The 15803-nt window shown below is 36.5% G+C and overlaps 1 pseudogene; it reads right to left on the minus strand.

Moving 5' to 3' along the window:
• Positions 1–2333: 2333 nt before the first annotated feature.
• LOC102823093 lies at positions 2334–3536 on the minus strand (annotated as a pseudogene).
• Positions 3537–15803: the final 12267 nt, after the last annotated feature.

Raw genomic sequence — 15803 nt, forward strand, 5'->3', positions numbered from 1 at the left:
GCCACATTAACCCACAATGCCACACCAGTACCACACTAGGACTCCTTATAATGTCCTGCACTTTCTTAGAGCCAGAGTTGAACCAAGAACTTTAGGATATCCACACATCTGCAGCCTATGATCCTCTGCAATACCAGCTGAGTTATCAAAGGACTCTTTATCTTCATTTCCTTTCACATAGCCCAATGTGTTCCCCAAGGAAATAGAGATTTGCATCTATTAATTAGAGTTTCTGAATCTAACAGAAGATGATTTACAGAAATGGATTTGTATTATTAATTTCTTTGCTCTCTCTGGGTCCCTCTTTCTTTCTTTTGTTTCTCTCTTCCTTTCTCTCCAGTGCCCACCTTTCTCTATCTTGAGCAGTATGCTAATCTGAACTTCATATACAAAATAATTGCTTATAAGGTATTTTAGGGAGCATGGTGGCTCCATAAGATAAGCACTGGACGTGAACCACAAGGTCCATGGTTTAAGGTTACCAACTGCTATAAGGGGGGAAATGACGCTACCTGCTCCCACGAAAATTTAAAGCCTTGGAAACCCTATACATGGTCCCTATGAGTCGGAACCTACTCTATGGCACTGAACAACAACAACAAGGCATTTTATGCTATAACATATTTGCCAGATGCAATACATTGTTTGATTTCTTTACTGCTGCTTCCATGGATATTGTGAGTTCAAGCAAAAGGAACTTCATTACAGCTTAAATCTTTTGTCTGTTTATCATGATGTTGATTTTTGGTCCAATTGTGAGGTTTTTTGTTTACTTTAAGTTGAAGTGTTACCCATAAAAAGGCTGTAGTCTTTGATCTTCATTTGTAATTAGTTTAAGTCCCCTTCATTTTCAGCAAAATTTCAGAAAATATATGTTTTCTGCATATCCAAGATTGTTAATTAAGTTTCCTACAATCCTGATGATGCGTTCTTCTTCATACAGTCCAGTTTCTCAGATTATTTACTCAGCATACAGATTAAACATAAACCTGATGCACATCTGTCTTTACATTAAATCAAACAGTATTCCCTTGTTCCTTTCAATAAACTGCCTTTGTATCATATAAAGGTTCTGAAGCAACACAATTGAGTGTTATGGAATTTTCATTCTACATAATGATGTTCATAATTTGACATAAATCACATAGAGAAATGCATTTGTATAGTAAGTTAAACACAGGTAAACATCTTTTCCAGCATTCTCTGCTCTTAGCCAAGATCCTTCTGCTTTTAGCCAATATGTTTTCTTCCACACTGTAATGGCTAGGGTTCCGTGTCAATTTGAATAGGCCAGGATTTCCAGTTTTAGCAGTTGAGATGTATGTGCTTGTTCTCATGGTGATGAAACCTAATTCAGGCATCTTTAACTTGGATGAGTGGCTATGAACAGTCAATCAATTAAAGGATTACTTGCTTGGGGATGTGGCCTGCTCCCAATATAAAGGACATCTGACAGGGACTATGGGACTCTGCAATTGTCAGCTCTTTCCTGTGGCACTGTAGGCTAGGCATTGGACTACAAGGTCATTTGAACCATAAGGGTGGTTTTCAAATTCACCAGCAGATCTTTGGAAACCCTGTATTGGGTCGTTATGAGTCAGAACATACTTGATGGCACTTACCTACAACAGCATATATATGAATATATATGTTTCACTGGTTTTCCGTCTCTAGAAAACCCAGTCTAAGACACATGCCTTCCTCTAAGTCCAGTTTGAATTTCTGACAGTTCCCTATCAATGCAGTGCTGCAACCTTTAAAAAATTATCTTTAGCAAAATTATACTTGTGTGTGATATTAAGGATATTGTTTGATTCTGTTTTATGCTTTCACTGAAGTGGGCACAAATATGGATGTCTTCTAGTTTGTTGGCCAGTTATCTGTCTTCTAAACCTTTTAGCTCAGAGGAGTGAGTGCTTTCAGCCTTGCATCCATTTGGTAAAATATCTCAATCAATATTACATCAGTTCCTGGAACCTTGTTTTTCTTTTGCCAGTGCCTTCAATGTAACTTGTACTTCTTTCTTTAATATCATCAGTTTCTTGAGTATATGCTACATCCTGAAATGGTTGAACATCCACCAATTATTTTTGGTATAGTGACTCTGTGTGTTCCTTCCATCTTCTCACCCCCCCCCTTTTTTTTTTTTTTTGTATCAGATCATATTTTATAAGTGGAAGAACTCACCAATGAGAGAAAAGACTTAACTACATTTAAATCAAGGAACAGAATCTGTGGATTGGGTAAAAGAACCCTTGAAGTTTTAACGTAATTGTTTATTTTTAGCCTTTCTACAATTTCTTGGGAAACCTGAGTTAACTGTATCTTTGCTATCACCTGCATGTGCTGTACTGGGCAATCATATCCTCATACTCCTTGTACAAGTTACTCCCATTTGACTCAACCAGAAGGATGCTAATGGGAACAAACTTATAAGGGACACAGGAGGGCTGTGGGACACGCTGGCTTACCAGCTCATTAACAGTGTTCTGGATGATGGAATGATTGGGGGAATTGAGACCATAGTGTAGCACCCAAAGGCAGGCTTCCTTATAGTAATTTGTGGTGTAGAGATGGGGATCAAGATCCAGTGATCCAAGCCAAGCTGGTGGAAGCTTACTTGGAAAATATGGAGGGAAAACTGGTTCTGTTTAGGTCTATGATATCCCCAGGAGGGGACAGAAACCTGAGACACAAAGCTGCTGCTTTGCCGGGACTTCTGTGATAGAAAAGTCCCCTTCCATAAGCTACTCCAAGGCTCTGTGGAAAAGTATGGCCTTCTAAACACTTATTTGTGTTATTTAAATAAAATAACAAGAAGACAATGTTCATGGATGAAGTCCCTTGCCACTAGAGCTCAAGAATCTCACTACCTTTTTGCTGCTAACACATCAAGTGGAGTCAAAAGACCATGTGCCCCTTTTGATCCCAGAGCCTTTGCCAAACATGTTTTGTGATGTCCTTCTCTGTCCAAGTTTTGTTAAGAAGGGAAGACTCTGAGGAACCTCCTCCTGAAGAAGAAAAATGGCTGGTTATGCTTTTCTGGACATAGGGCTCCACATGGCAGGAGAAGTGTATGTGAACTAGATGGAGTTGATGGTGGTAAACCACAATGGCTCTGACTAGTTGGTAAGCCATCCAGTTTGGTCTTAGAGGAAAGTCCAGGGTCTGAATATGCCAGGAACCTCTGAATGGCCTAGCTACACTGGCCAAGGACTTCACCAACTTCACCCTGATAGCCCCAATGGTGTGATTGTCCCTTGGGTATCCATGTAGGTCAACTGAATACTGGTATAATTCCAGTATTTACCGCAGGGGAAGTCCAAGGAGCCGTGGCTTCCTTTGCTGCTTTCTAGATGCTTCTTATAGCAGCTCCTGAATCAGGGGCAAGGTAGGGGCCTCATCCAGGAGAACAAAAGAGGGCTGTCTGACCCTTGCCACTTGGACCCCATGTTCCATTAAAAAAACACCAGTCCCCAAAGAAGAAGGGTTTTAAGGATGTTGAGAAGGACCATCTTGAAAGCCTCAGCATTCAGCAACAGGTTTGCATGCAAGCTCTGACCATTACTTCTCTTGCGGGTCATTGCATCCTGGTTCCACAACCACAAAGGATAGGGCAAGAAAAAAGGAAAGACAAAGAGGCCAGTCTTATGTTTTCTCCTCTGGGACCTCCTGGAGCAGAGGTCTCCTTGGATGTTTCAAGTTTCCTTAAGTATGTTGTCCAGGTTATTGTTGGATGCCACCAAGTCAATTCTGACACATAACAACCCAATGTACAACTGGCATGGGATAAGCTAAGCACTGTACTACAAGGTCAGTTTGAATAGAAAAGTCGGTGATAAACTCATTAACTGCACCATAGAAGCCCTATACAGGGTCACTATGAATCAGAACCCACTTGATGGCACTTAACAACAACATTGTTAGGTGCCATCAAGTTGGTTCTGGCACATAGTGACCCGATGCACAACATAATGAACAGCTTCCCAGTCCTGAGCCACCCTCATAATTTTTGCTATGTTTGAGTCATTGGTTGATCACTATGCCAATCCATATTCTTGGAGTTCTCCTAGTTTTCATTTACTCTGTTGTGCCAAACATGATTTCCTTTTGTAGGGAATGGTCCCTCTGGGCAACATGTCTAAATTATGAGACATGAAGTCTTGCCATCTTCAAGTCTAAGGAACATTCTGGATGCAGTTCATCCAAGACACATTTGTTTGTTCTTGAAGTCCATGGTATTTTCAATATTCTTCACTAGTATCATAATTCAGATGAATCAATTTGTCTCTAGTCTTCCTTATTCATTGTCCAGCTTTCACACACATATAAGGTGATTGAAAATAGCATGACTTGAGTCAGGTGCACCTTAGTCCTTAAAGTAATCTTCTCTCATTAACATTTTAAGGAGGTCTTTTGCAGCAGAGTTTCCTAATAAGTCCTTTGATTTCTTGACTGCTTCTTCCATAACATCTTTCAATATTATAAATTGAGGGTTGAAATTTTTCTTGATATTTTTCAGCTGATAAGTTTCTGAGTCTGTTGTTCTCTTTTGTTTTTCTAATTTCTAATACTTTATTTTACCTTGTCGTCTAAACTTTCCCTTTGAAATATTATGTTCAGCTATTTAATATCATAGTTTCTTTCATTCACTTTAGTTACAATATGCTCAAGATCAAGTTTCAGAATATCTTCTGAAATCATCTTTCTTTTCTATCTTTTTAATGACTTATTATTCTTTCATTTATGATGTCTTTGAAGTCATCCCACAATCCCTCTGGTCTTCTGCTATTAGTGTTCAATATATAAAATCCATTTTCAATGTGTCAAATGTATTCTTTACATGGTCCCTAAATTCAGGTGGACTGAATTCAAGTTCCAGAGTACTATTGTGGTAATGCAGGATAGCACAAGGTTGGTGGTTAAAACCCACCAGTTACTCATTGGAAACATACAGTGTTGCTATGAGTGGAAACCAACTCCATGGCGCACAACAACAACAGTCAAAATCATACTTCACATCTCATTGATATGCTTTTATTTCTTTAGGTGTCAATTTGAACTCGCATACAAACAATTGATTGTTCCACAATTAATCCTTCTCTTTGTTTTGATTAATGTTATTAAACTTCTCCATCTTTTTTTTTTTTAACAGATATAGTCAGATTGATTCCTGATTATTACATATGATCATTTCTATCTGTCCAGTCACTACTTATGTTGTTGAAAAAAAGATATTTGCAATGAATAAGTCTTTGGTCTCGTAAAATTCTATCATGTTATATCTTGCATTATTTATACTATGAAGACCATATTTTTAGTTACCTATCTTTCTTCATCCACCACTCATCTGTCAGTTTATCATACTGTGGTGGCTTGAATGTTTCTATGACATTAGAAGCTGTGAGACTAATATTTTAATTGTAGCAGGGCCACTCCTGGTGGTCAGGTTTCAGCAGAACTTCCAGTGTTAAGACAGACTAGGAAGAAGGAGAGACAGCTCTGCTCTGAATGTTTAGCCACTGAGAATCTAATAAATAGCAACAGGACATTGTCAGATATGCTACCAGAAGATGAAAACACTTTAAATAGCAGCAGAACATTATCAGAGATAGTGCCAAAGACATCCTCGGGATGGGAGGCACTGAAAATATGACAGGGGAAGAGGTATCTCTTCAAAGCAGAGTTAACTGTGATGAGTCTTAGTAAAACTTTGACAGAAAAAAGCCTCCAGGATCTTCATATGCTGATGGGGCCCAAATCAAAATGAGGAGAAACAGCTGTCAATGTTCATTAATAACTGGAACATGGAATGTGTGAAGTATGAATTTAGAAAAAATGGAAGTTGTCAAAAATGAAATGGACTGCATGAAGATCAATATCCTAGGCATTAATGAGCTGAAATGGACTTGTGGTATTGGTCAATTTTAATCAGAAATACATAGAATTTAGTTTGCCAGGAATGACAAATTAAAGAGAATTTGTGTCACTTTCATCGTCAAAAATGTCAAGATCAGATAATTCATACACCTACATATAAGCCAGTTAATACCATTATTACTCAGATTTACACTCCAACGTCTAAAACCAGTGATGATGAATTAAATAATTCTACCAACTTCTTCAGTCTGAAATTGATAAAATATGCAATCATGATGCATTGATAATTACTGGTGATTGAAATGCAAAGGTTGGAAAAAAAGAGGAAAGATATTAATGTGAAACTATGGTCTGTGTTATAGAAATGATACTGGAGATAACACAATAGAATTTTGTAAAACCAATGAGTTATTCATTGCAAATATATTTTTTAAACAACATAAACAATGACTATATACCTTACCAGATGGAATACACAGGAATCAAACTGACTACATCTGTGGAAAGAGATGGTGGAAAAGCTGCATCTCATTAGCCAAAACAAGACCATGGGTAGATTATGGAACAGACCATCAATTGCTTATATGCAAGTTCAGGCTGAAGCTGAAGAAAATTAGAACAAGTCCAAGACAGCCAGACATCATGGCATGGCACTGTGGGTTATTGCACGGAAATGCAAGGTTTGCTGTTGAAGCTCATCACCCATTCCTTGGAAACCCTATTCCTGGTTGCTATGGCTCACAACTGAGTCAGCTGCATTTAACAACAATCAAAATATGATCTTGAATATATCTCACCTGAACTTAGAGAGACTATGTCAAGAACAAATTTGATGCATTAGAAACTAAGATGGAAGAGTTGTGAAATGACATCAAGAGCATCACACAGGAAAGAAGACAAAGGTCACTGAGAAGACTGACAGAAATAAAAGACCAAAATGGATGTCAGCACAGACTATGAAACTTGCTCTTGAGTGTAGAAGAACTAAAGCTCAAGGAAGAAATGAGGAGGTAAAATAGCTGAACAGACAATTTCAAAGAGTAGCTCAAGAAACAAAGTCAAGTAATGTAATGAACTGTCCAAAGGCCTGGAGTTAGAAAATCAAAAGGGAAGAATATGCTCTGCATTTCTCAAGCTGGAAGAACTGAAGAAAAAAATTCAGACTTTGACTTGAAAAAATTAAGGATTCTGTGGACAAATATTGAATGATACAGAAAGCATTAAAAGAAGATGGAAGGAGTATACAGTTACTGAATGAATACACAAAGTCACTGTACTAAAAAGAAATGGTCAGTGTTCAACCATTTCAAGAGCACAGGTTTTTAAACCTGTTCTCTATATGTGTGCATTTTGGTTGTATCTACAATTTTCTTATCAAAAGAATGCTATATGATAGATAAGTCCTTCAAACTAGTTCTGCTTCAAGAACATCTTAGATTTTCTTGAGTCTTTCTGTTCTCTAAAATTTTACAGTCAGTATCACAAGGCAGAATTTTTGGAAGCAGCTCACCAGAATGTATTGTGTTGTTGTGTGCCATTGAGTCATTTCCAATTCAGAGTGACCCTGTATATGGTTTCAGAGAGCCACAGGTGGGTTTAACTGTCTACCTTGTATCCAGCTTGGTTAGTAGTCTACAGAACCACACCAGGGACCATCATTAATATAGTTTTACATAAAATTTGGTTACTTATTACAGATGCATTAATAAGGCAAACTACTTGAACTGGGATTACTGGACAATTGTTAGTCAATATTGAATTGTAACAACTATTGACAAAAAACTTTGATATAATATTTTGTTTGTTCCGATTTTCTATATTTTAAAGCCTAATCTTATTAAATATATCTTATTAAGGAGTCCTAATGGCACTGTGGAGTTCTGGTGTGGCACTGTGGGCTAATGTGCCAGACTGCAAAGTCATTTGAACTGAAAGGTCAGCAGTTCAAGTTCACCAGCTGTTCCTCGGAAACCCTATACATGGTCGCTATGGGTTGGAACTGACTCGACGACACTTCACAGCAACAACAACAACAATGGCACTGTAGGTTAAACACTGGAATGCTAACTGCAAAGTTTAAAGTTTACAGCTCAATCCCACCAGCATCTCCATGTTAGAAAGATTAAGCTGTCTGTTACCATAAAGAATATAGACTTGAAACCCTATTTAAGGTTGCTATGGGATGGAATCAAGTCTATGACAAAGGGTATTAGGAATATGGACATCATGTTTGGCAAATTAGATGGCCAGCAAAAAAAGAGGAAGATCCCTTATGAGGTGGATTGACACAGAGGCTGCGACAATGGCTCAAACATGACAATAATTTTGAAGATGACACAGGACAAGATAGTATTTCATTATATTGTGCATAGGGTTGCTATAACTCAGAGCTGACTAGAAGTTCTGGTGTGGTGTTATAGGACAAGCACCGGACTAGTAACTGCAACATTGGCTTTTCCTACTACCAACAACTCTTAGAAACCCTATACAGTTTCGCTATGAGTTGGAAACAACTTGAGAACACACAACAACAACACAAATCTTAATGAAAGGAATCCTGGTGGCACAGTGATTAAGCATTGCACTGCTAATCCAGAGTTTGGTGACTCAAGCCCACCAGTGATTCTGTGTGAGAAAGATATGGAAGCCCGCTTCTGTAAAGTCTTATAGCCTGGGAAACCTGTTGGTATTATGTTCCTCCACAGCCCTTGGTAACCATCACCACTCCTCCCTTCCTTCAAGTCTCAGCATTCTGCAATATGCTGCAACATTTCACAAAAGTCATAGTTGTCAAAAGGAATGGCTCAAGAAATTGTGGAAGCTAATAGTTCACAAATCTCTACTTGTGAGATCATTTTTACTCTGTCTTGCAGGGTTGCTAGCAGTTAGAATCAAGGTAATAGTAACAATTTTTGGTTTTGTAGGTTTGGTACTTAAAACTAACAGAAGAAATATAATTTGAGTAGACATTAAGTAATTTTAAAGCAGTAGGTATTTTTTTCACATCAGATAATGCTCACATTAAAATTATTATGAAATATTAGTAGCATTTAGTATATAGGGGATTTTCTATATTAGACAAAATTTATCATTCTCTTAAGTGAAAGATGATTGAAATAGTATTCATTGATTCCTCCCCAACTCTATGCTATCTATAGCCTTCTCTTTTATTATTATAGACACTTTTGTCAAGATCTAGAAGCTTTTCATTCTGTTTTATAATTACAGTGGTCATTTTTCAGAAGTTCAAATCTCTGCTTAAATCATTCTATGTTGCCACCAATACTTACCTCATTATATTTAGGCCTTAAATGGAATTTATTATTTGGATGACTATACTTTTCTATGTGTTCATTAAATATATACAGAATCTTGATGTGGCACTTAACTATGTATACCTATATATACGTATATATGCATACATATATATCTGCTTCCAAAGATATTGTCATTTGTTATTAAGTGCCACCGAGTCTGTTCTAACTCACAGTGACCCTGAATAGGGTTTCTAAGGAATGGTTAGTGGGTTTGAACTTCTGACCTTGCAGTTATTACTCCAGTGCTTATCTACAGCACCACACCGGTGTGAAATAAAATGGTATGGCGCTATAGGATAAGCACTGGATCACAAGGTCAGTCTAAACCACAAGGTCCATGGTTCAAATTTGCCAGCCACTCCTTGGAGACCCTTTACAGGGTCACTGTGAGTTGGTACTGATTCTTTCGCACTTAACAACAATAGATACTTATATACATGCATATAACTATACATATACAAATATACATATGTATATGTATATACACAAGTACATGTATATGTATATACACATATACATATGTATATGAGTCCTGGTGTGGTGCTGTGGGTTAATGTACCATACTGCAAAGCCATTTGAACTGCAAGGTCAGTGGTTCAAGCTCACCAGCTGCTCCTTGGAAACTCTATACAGGGTAGCTATGGGTTGGAATTGGCTTGACAGCACTTGACAACAACAACATGTATATATAATATCCAAACATATGCTAATTTCACATTTTATTATGTTTAATTCTGGATGACTATTTATTAGCTCATGTTTTATCATACTGTATTATAAATAATCTGATTTACAGTTAATGAAAACCTATAAATTTTAGCACCTCAAAATTGCAATGAAAACATTAACAATGCTATCAAGAGTTAAAATTCTTAAAGGAGAAAATAACCCTAGTAATTTACAACTACCTGCTCTTCCCACACAATTCATTCTTCTCTTTACTGTTACTTCTTTCATAGTTAGCTGTAAACAAACAGAAAAATAAACAATAATGAAAAAAGAAAACTAGTTATCTAGTTCTGCAGTGACAAACATACCAGAAAAAGTTGGCTTCAGAGAACAGAAATTTATTTTCTCATATTTCAGAGGCTAGCAGTCCCAATTCAGAATATGAATATAGGGACATGTCACTCTGTCTGTGTTGGCTCCCAGTAGTAACAAACGCTTGAGTTCCAGGCTTATAGATTCATGTTCCTCCACGATTGGTTGTTGTCTGTCTTTATTCTGTGTGTGTCTGTGCTATTCTGCTTTTTTTTTATTACTCTGAAGAGGTTAGGTTTAGAATCCATCCTACTCTGACATAACCTCTTTAATATGACTAAAGAAGACTATTTTCAAGTATGGTCATTTTACAAATATAAGGCTGAGGATTTCAACACATATATTAAAGGGACATAATTCAGTACTCTAGAATAAGTATAAGCTGCTAATTTAGAGTACGTTTTTAAATTAGGAAACAGGTTCTTCTAATTTAAAATAACTGTCTTACTATTAATACCACTTCTTAGCAGAACATGAAAGATAAAATAATTAGAAAAGACAGTAGCAATGTAATGTAAACATATAGAGGTTATGAATCGGGCTGCTAACCACAAGGTCAGCAGTTCGAAATTACCAGCTTTTTCTCAGGAGAAATACGAGGCTTTCTGCTCCCGTAAAGATTTATAGCATCAGAAATCCTGTACAGGGTTGCTATGAGTTAGAACTAACTCCATGGCACATAACCAATAAAAGCTAAAAATAAATATAATAATAATAATAATAAGAAAAAGGAGACTAACTAGTGATTATATCAAAGGTTGAAACTGAATTTGTATGTGTATGTGTATTCTCCTGTCTAAGAACCATCAGTAATTGCACTCATACATTCAGTTTGAATTCATGCCAAAAAATCTTGAGGGGCACTCTTGAAATGAAGTTCAAGTGCTTAACAAACTTGCCTTATTTTTCTGCATGATGCTCAAATGGCATTGAGTGAAGGCCTTTCTTATCCATTAAAACTGCTTCAAAATCATATATGTATTGCAATTCAGATATGTTCATACAAACACACCATGTCAATGTATAACTAAATCCATTTTATAAGAAAGAATAAAATGGTTCTCTTTAGTTTCTTTTCAGCTGTATAGTGTGATATTTTGAAGAATGAGCTCTTAATTATTATGATTTATTCAGCATTAGGAGTCTATAGTTGTACATTTTACATTTTGATTTGAAGATTCAAAAAGCCTTCTGCTGTGAAAAAGTCATTTCTATGATTACTTTATGGACTGCAGTTCACTTGAAAATTGAGTATATATAACAAGTAAATTTTTGACTTTAAAAAGTGATCCTGCCTTGCTTTCTTACCTCATTCTGTTTTTATGTATATTTGATTCCATTTTTCCTCCTTTTCACTGCTTTAATAAAATGGAGACAAATGAAAAATGTTTGTGCGCCTGATTATAGAGCATTTTTGTGTAGGTTCTGGCACAAATGGAATTGCCACGCAAACGGATCTTTGATTCCTCCTATGGCTTTATGATTATTTTTTATATCAGTGAAGACCAGAAATCATTTTCAATATTTTCATTGCAGCATAGATCAAACCAACAGTGGAAAAACTAGTCAAGTGTTCTGCTGGCTGATCACTCTCCCTATCTTTACAGAGCACTTTAGGAGGTCCCCTTTTATTCATATGTCAGCTGTATGGTTTCATTCAAAAGTAATCCCAAACATTTAACACGCTTCCTTCATTTTAAAGTAAACTTCTTAAAAATGAAAAAGACTCAATCACTTTTTGGAAATAGAGGGTGCAACATAAATGTAAGTCCCATCTGTGCAGGTCTGATGGTTTCTGATTTAAATAGTTTTTATTAAATATGAAATGTCCAAATTACCTAATCATTGTCTCCTATAAGATAAACACCGTTTTCCCAGGCCTTTCTCCAGAGCCTTATCTCTGAGCTGCAGGATGTCAGTTGATAGTGTTGCCTTCATGTTAGACAAGCAGACAAAATAATTTGATTGTATTGCTTGCCATGCTGTTCTAAACAATTCTTTAAGAGCTAAAACCACTTTGTTTCTGGTGGCATGACAAAGCTCATTACTTTCATTTTTTTGAATTTCTTAAAAACCTTCAACATCAATAAGCCTGCTTTCAGAGCATACTAGTATAATGTGTCTAGTCTATCCTTCCAGAGATAGACATAAAACAAAGTTAGAAGAGTACAAAAAAATATTTTCTCATGCTGGGAATCAAGGTAAAATTATAAGTAATTAATTTTTTAACTGGCAATCACTAAAATATTTAAAGATATGTTTTAGATAAATTATTCAAATACCTATATCCAAATTCTAGGTAGTAACTTCTGTACGGCTTGAAATTTTTTTTGCAATAATCATTATAAATAGAGACATATAATATAACGTAACATATAATAAAATCATAAAGGTAATCTTTACCATTATGTTTAAAGGGGACGGAGATTTAAATACTGCTATTACAAATGTTGAATAATGATTCTGCTAATAGTTTAACAAATGTTATAGAGGCACCAGGGCAATCTAAAAATCAAGTTAATATAACAAGAATTTAGTTTGGAAAAGGAGGACAAATGGAAGTGTTTGGGTTTTTCCAAATGTAAGTAAGCATGGATGACAACAGCCTCCTCTCAGGAGAGTATAATCAAAAGTTATCACCAGTGAACAAACATTAAGACACTATATGCAATTCACAATTTCTAATCCTCAGTTTTCAAATTTAAAAAATATGAATAAAATAATAACTATACCCACTGTTCCTTGGAAACCCTATGAAGGGTCGCTACGGGTTGGAACATACTCAACGGCACTTAACAACAACAACAACAACATAAAAGGGTAAGGTTTGAGTATAAAATCTGACCATCCTCACAACTGTCATGTGCCTAGCTTTTCTCTGACACTGATGGTAGAAAGCAGTTTGGCCCTATCCTAAGGGAATTTGCATTCAGATCCAGAAGCAAAAACATAGTATTATAATTGTGTAAATATAAAATTGTGAATCTGATAGATCCTACTGAGAACAATAGCTACATGGTTCATGAAATCTGTCTTTGACATAATTAGAGAGATTGGAGGAGGTTTCTGTGAAGTCTAAGCTATTGTGTTACCATTTCATGAGTTAACTAGCCAGATAAGGAAGGGAAGAGCACTCCAAGCAGAGGCAGTTGAAAAGTTCTGTGTCAGGAGACCTGAACAAATAATTAAATTATGAAGAGAAGAGCAAGGGGCAATGACATAGGAAGAAAGTTCAGACTGCAGGATGCTGAAGGCCATTTTAAGGATTTTTGCCCATATCCTTTCATGGTTAACCTTTGATAATATTTACAAAGTAAGATGGCAGTTTCAAATCTATTCTTGGAAGAGACCCTTAGAATCACTGTGGAGTTGCTGGGTTTGAAAATGAACTGGGGCTATTCAAACATCTCCAGTGCTAGTTGAGTTCCTCATCCTTACTAATTCCACATATTAGATTGTTCTGTTAAGAACTAAGGACAGGAGTAATGTAAAAGTGATTTTAATACATTGTTGTTAAGTGATATGGAGTTGGTCTCAACTCATAGCGACCTTATATAGGGTTGTTGTGGAGCGACTGGTGAGCTTTAACTGCTGACCTTAATGTTTAAACTGAGTTTGCAGTGCAGCGCATTATCCCACAGAGCCACACTAGAACTCCAATTACAGAATAGGATGGTAAATAAATGCCATTAACACAAACAACATCCCTGAAGGACAGAGTTTTCAATGAATGGTCCATCGAGGTGCTTCTTGGAATCCTGATATGGTGCTGTAGGATAAGCACTGGACAGCTAGCAGCAAGGTTGGCAGTTCAAACCCACCAGTTGCTCCCTGGAAACCCAATACAGAGTTGATATGAGTCAGAATCAACTTGATGGGACTTTACAACAACGAAAGATACTTCTTAGATTTTGAGTAGGAAAGTTCTTTCTAAGGCAAAACAACTATTGTACACTAACAAGATTGTAGTTACACTCAGTAATTACAAAAAGCATTATGGTAAAAATGAATATGTTGAAATGAACCTCTCTCTATGCCAATTTGAAAATACAAGAAGAGAGAAAGACATATCTAGGCCCAAGATTTGTTATGCATGATGTTTAAGCTACATAGATTACTTATATTTATATGAATTTATGATCCCCTTGTGTAATTAACCCCAGAGAAGCACTCACAGGGTTTCATTGCCTCCAATGCAGCAACCAGTGGGAGACACATTGTGATAGGAATAACTGCTCTTTGGGTTTTCCCTTTTGTAGAAATTGCAATTCTTGCCACTAAATAACTGTAAACTTGGGCAGGCTGCTCAATCCTGTGTGCCTGCAATACTTACCTACAAAAAGTTGATTAGAAATAGCTATCAAGGGCCCTCACATGGTGTTGTCTCTAATAGTGGAGACCTGGTGTGGCACTGTGGGTTAATGTGCTGGACTGCAAAGTTTGAATCACAGGTGTATGGTTAAAGCTCACTAACTTCTCCTCTGAAACCCTATGTTGTTATTTTGTGCTGTAGAGTCGGTTCTGACTCATAGAGACCCTGTACAGGGTTTCCGAGGCTGTAAATCTTTATGAGCACAGAAAGCCTCCTCTTTCTCCTGCGGAATAGCTGGTGATTTAGAACTGCTGACCGTGAGATTAGCAGCCCGATTCGTAACTACTACGCTACCACAGCTCCTTCTGAAATAGTATACAGGGTCACTATGTGTCAGAACTGAAATGATGGCACTTAACAACAACAGTGGTGCTGTTCTCGTGTGGTGCTGTAGGATAAAGCACTGTACTGCAAGGTCGGTTTGAACCACATGATTGTCGGTTCAAACCAGCCGCTCCTTGGAAATCCTATACAGGGTCGCTATGAGTTGGAATCGAGGAGACGACACACTTAACAAAAATAACAACAATTGTTCTGCTAGAAGACCTTTAAATTTTGATCCTGAAAAGACTCTCAATGAAATGCTATTGAGAATCAGTCGTCAAAGAGCCATCTGCTTCTGGTCATTTAGATAACCAAATCATAAAATAGTACTATAGGAAATTGCCAACAAACTTTAAAGTAGTTCATATACCTTTTTTTTTAATCTCCCATTAGTATCAAATAACAATTTAGGGTATATCAAGGTATATCTCTTGATTTTTGTTTTTATGTTAATAAACAACATAAAATCATTCATATCTGATGACAAATTATAATTTTGAAGAATAACATATTTTTTTCCATTCTATTGTGGATATACATTTTTAAAAATAGTAAATGTAAGGTAGTTTTTTTATTTTTATTTTTTAACTCTTAATTGATCTGCACATCTAGTTTAAAGGCATTCCCTCAGCTGCAGCTCTAAGTACTTGACTAACTTCTTAATTCTAAGGGATAGACACTATTTTCCAGTGTTTACTAGCAATCATAGATGACTAGCAGTTAAAAAACCATCAGCCCTGTCACATTTTTCAAAGAACAGAATCCCTTTCCAGATGGCCCTTCATTTGGTTAATGGACAGCCTAAGGGGAAAAAATGTCACCTGTTGTAACCAGTCAACAGTATTAATAAAAACGCAAAAATAGACCAT

This window comes from Chrysochloris asiatica, unplaced genomic scaffold, assembly GCF_000296735.1.
Source record: "Chrysochloris asiatica unplaced genomic scaffold, ChrAsi1.0 scaffold00073, whole genome shotgun sequence".
In the NCBI taxonomy this organism is placed as follows: Eukaryota; Metazoa; Chordata; class Mammalia; order Afrosoricida; family Chrysochloridae; genus Chrysochloris; species Chrysochloris asiatica.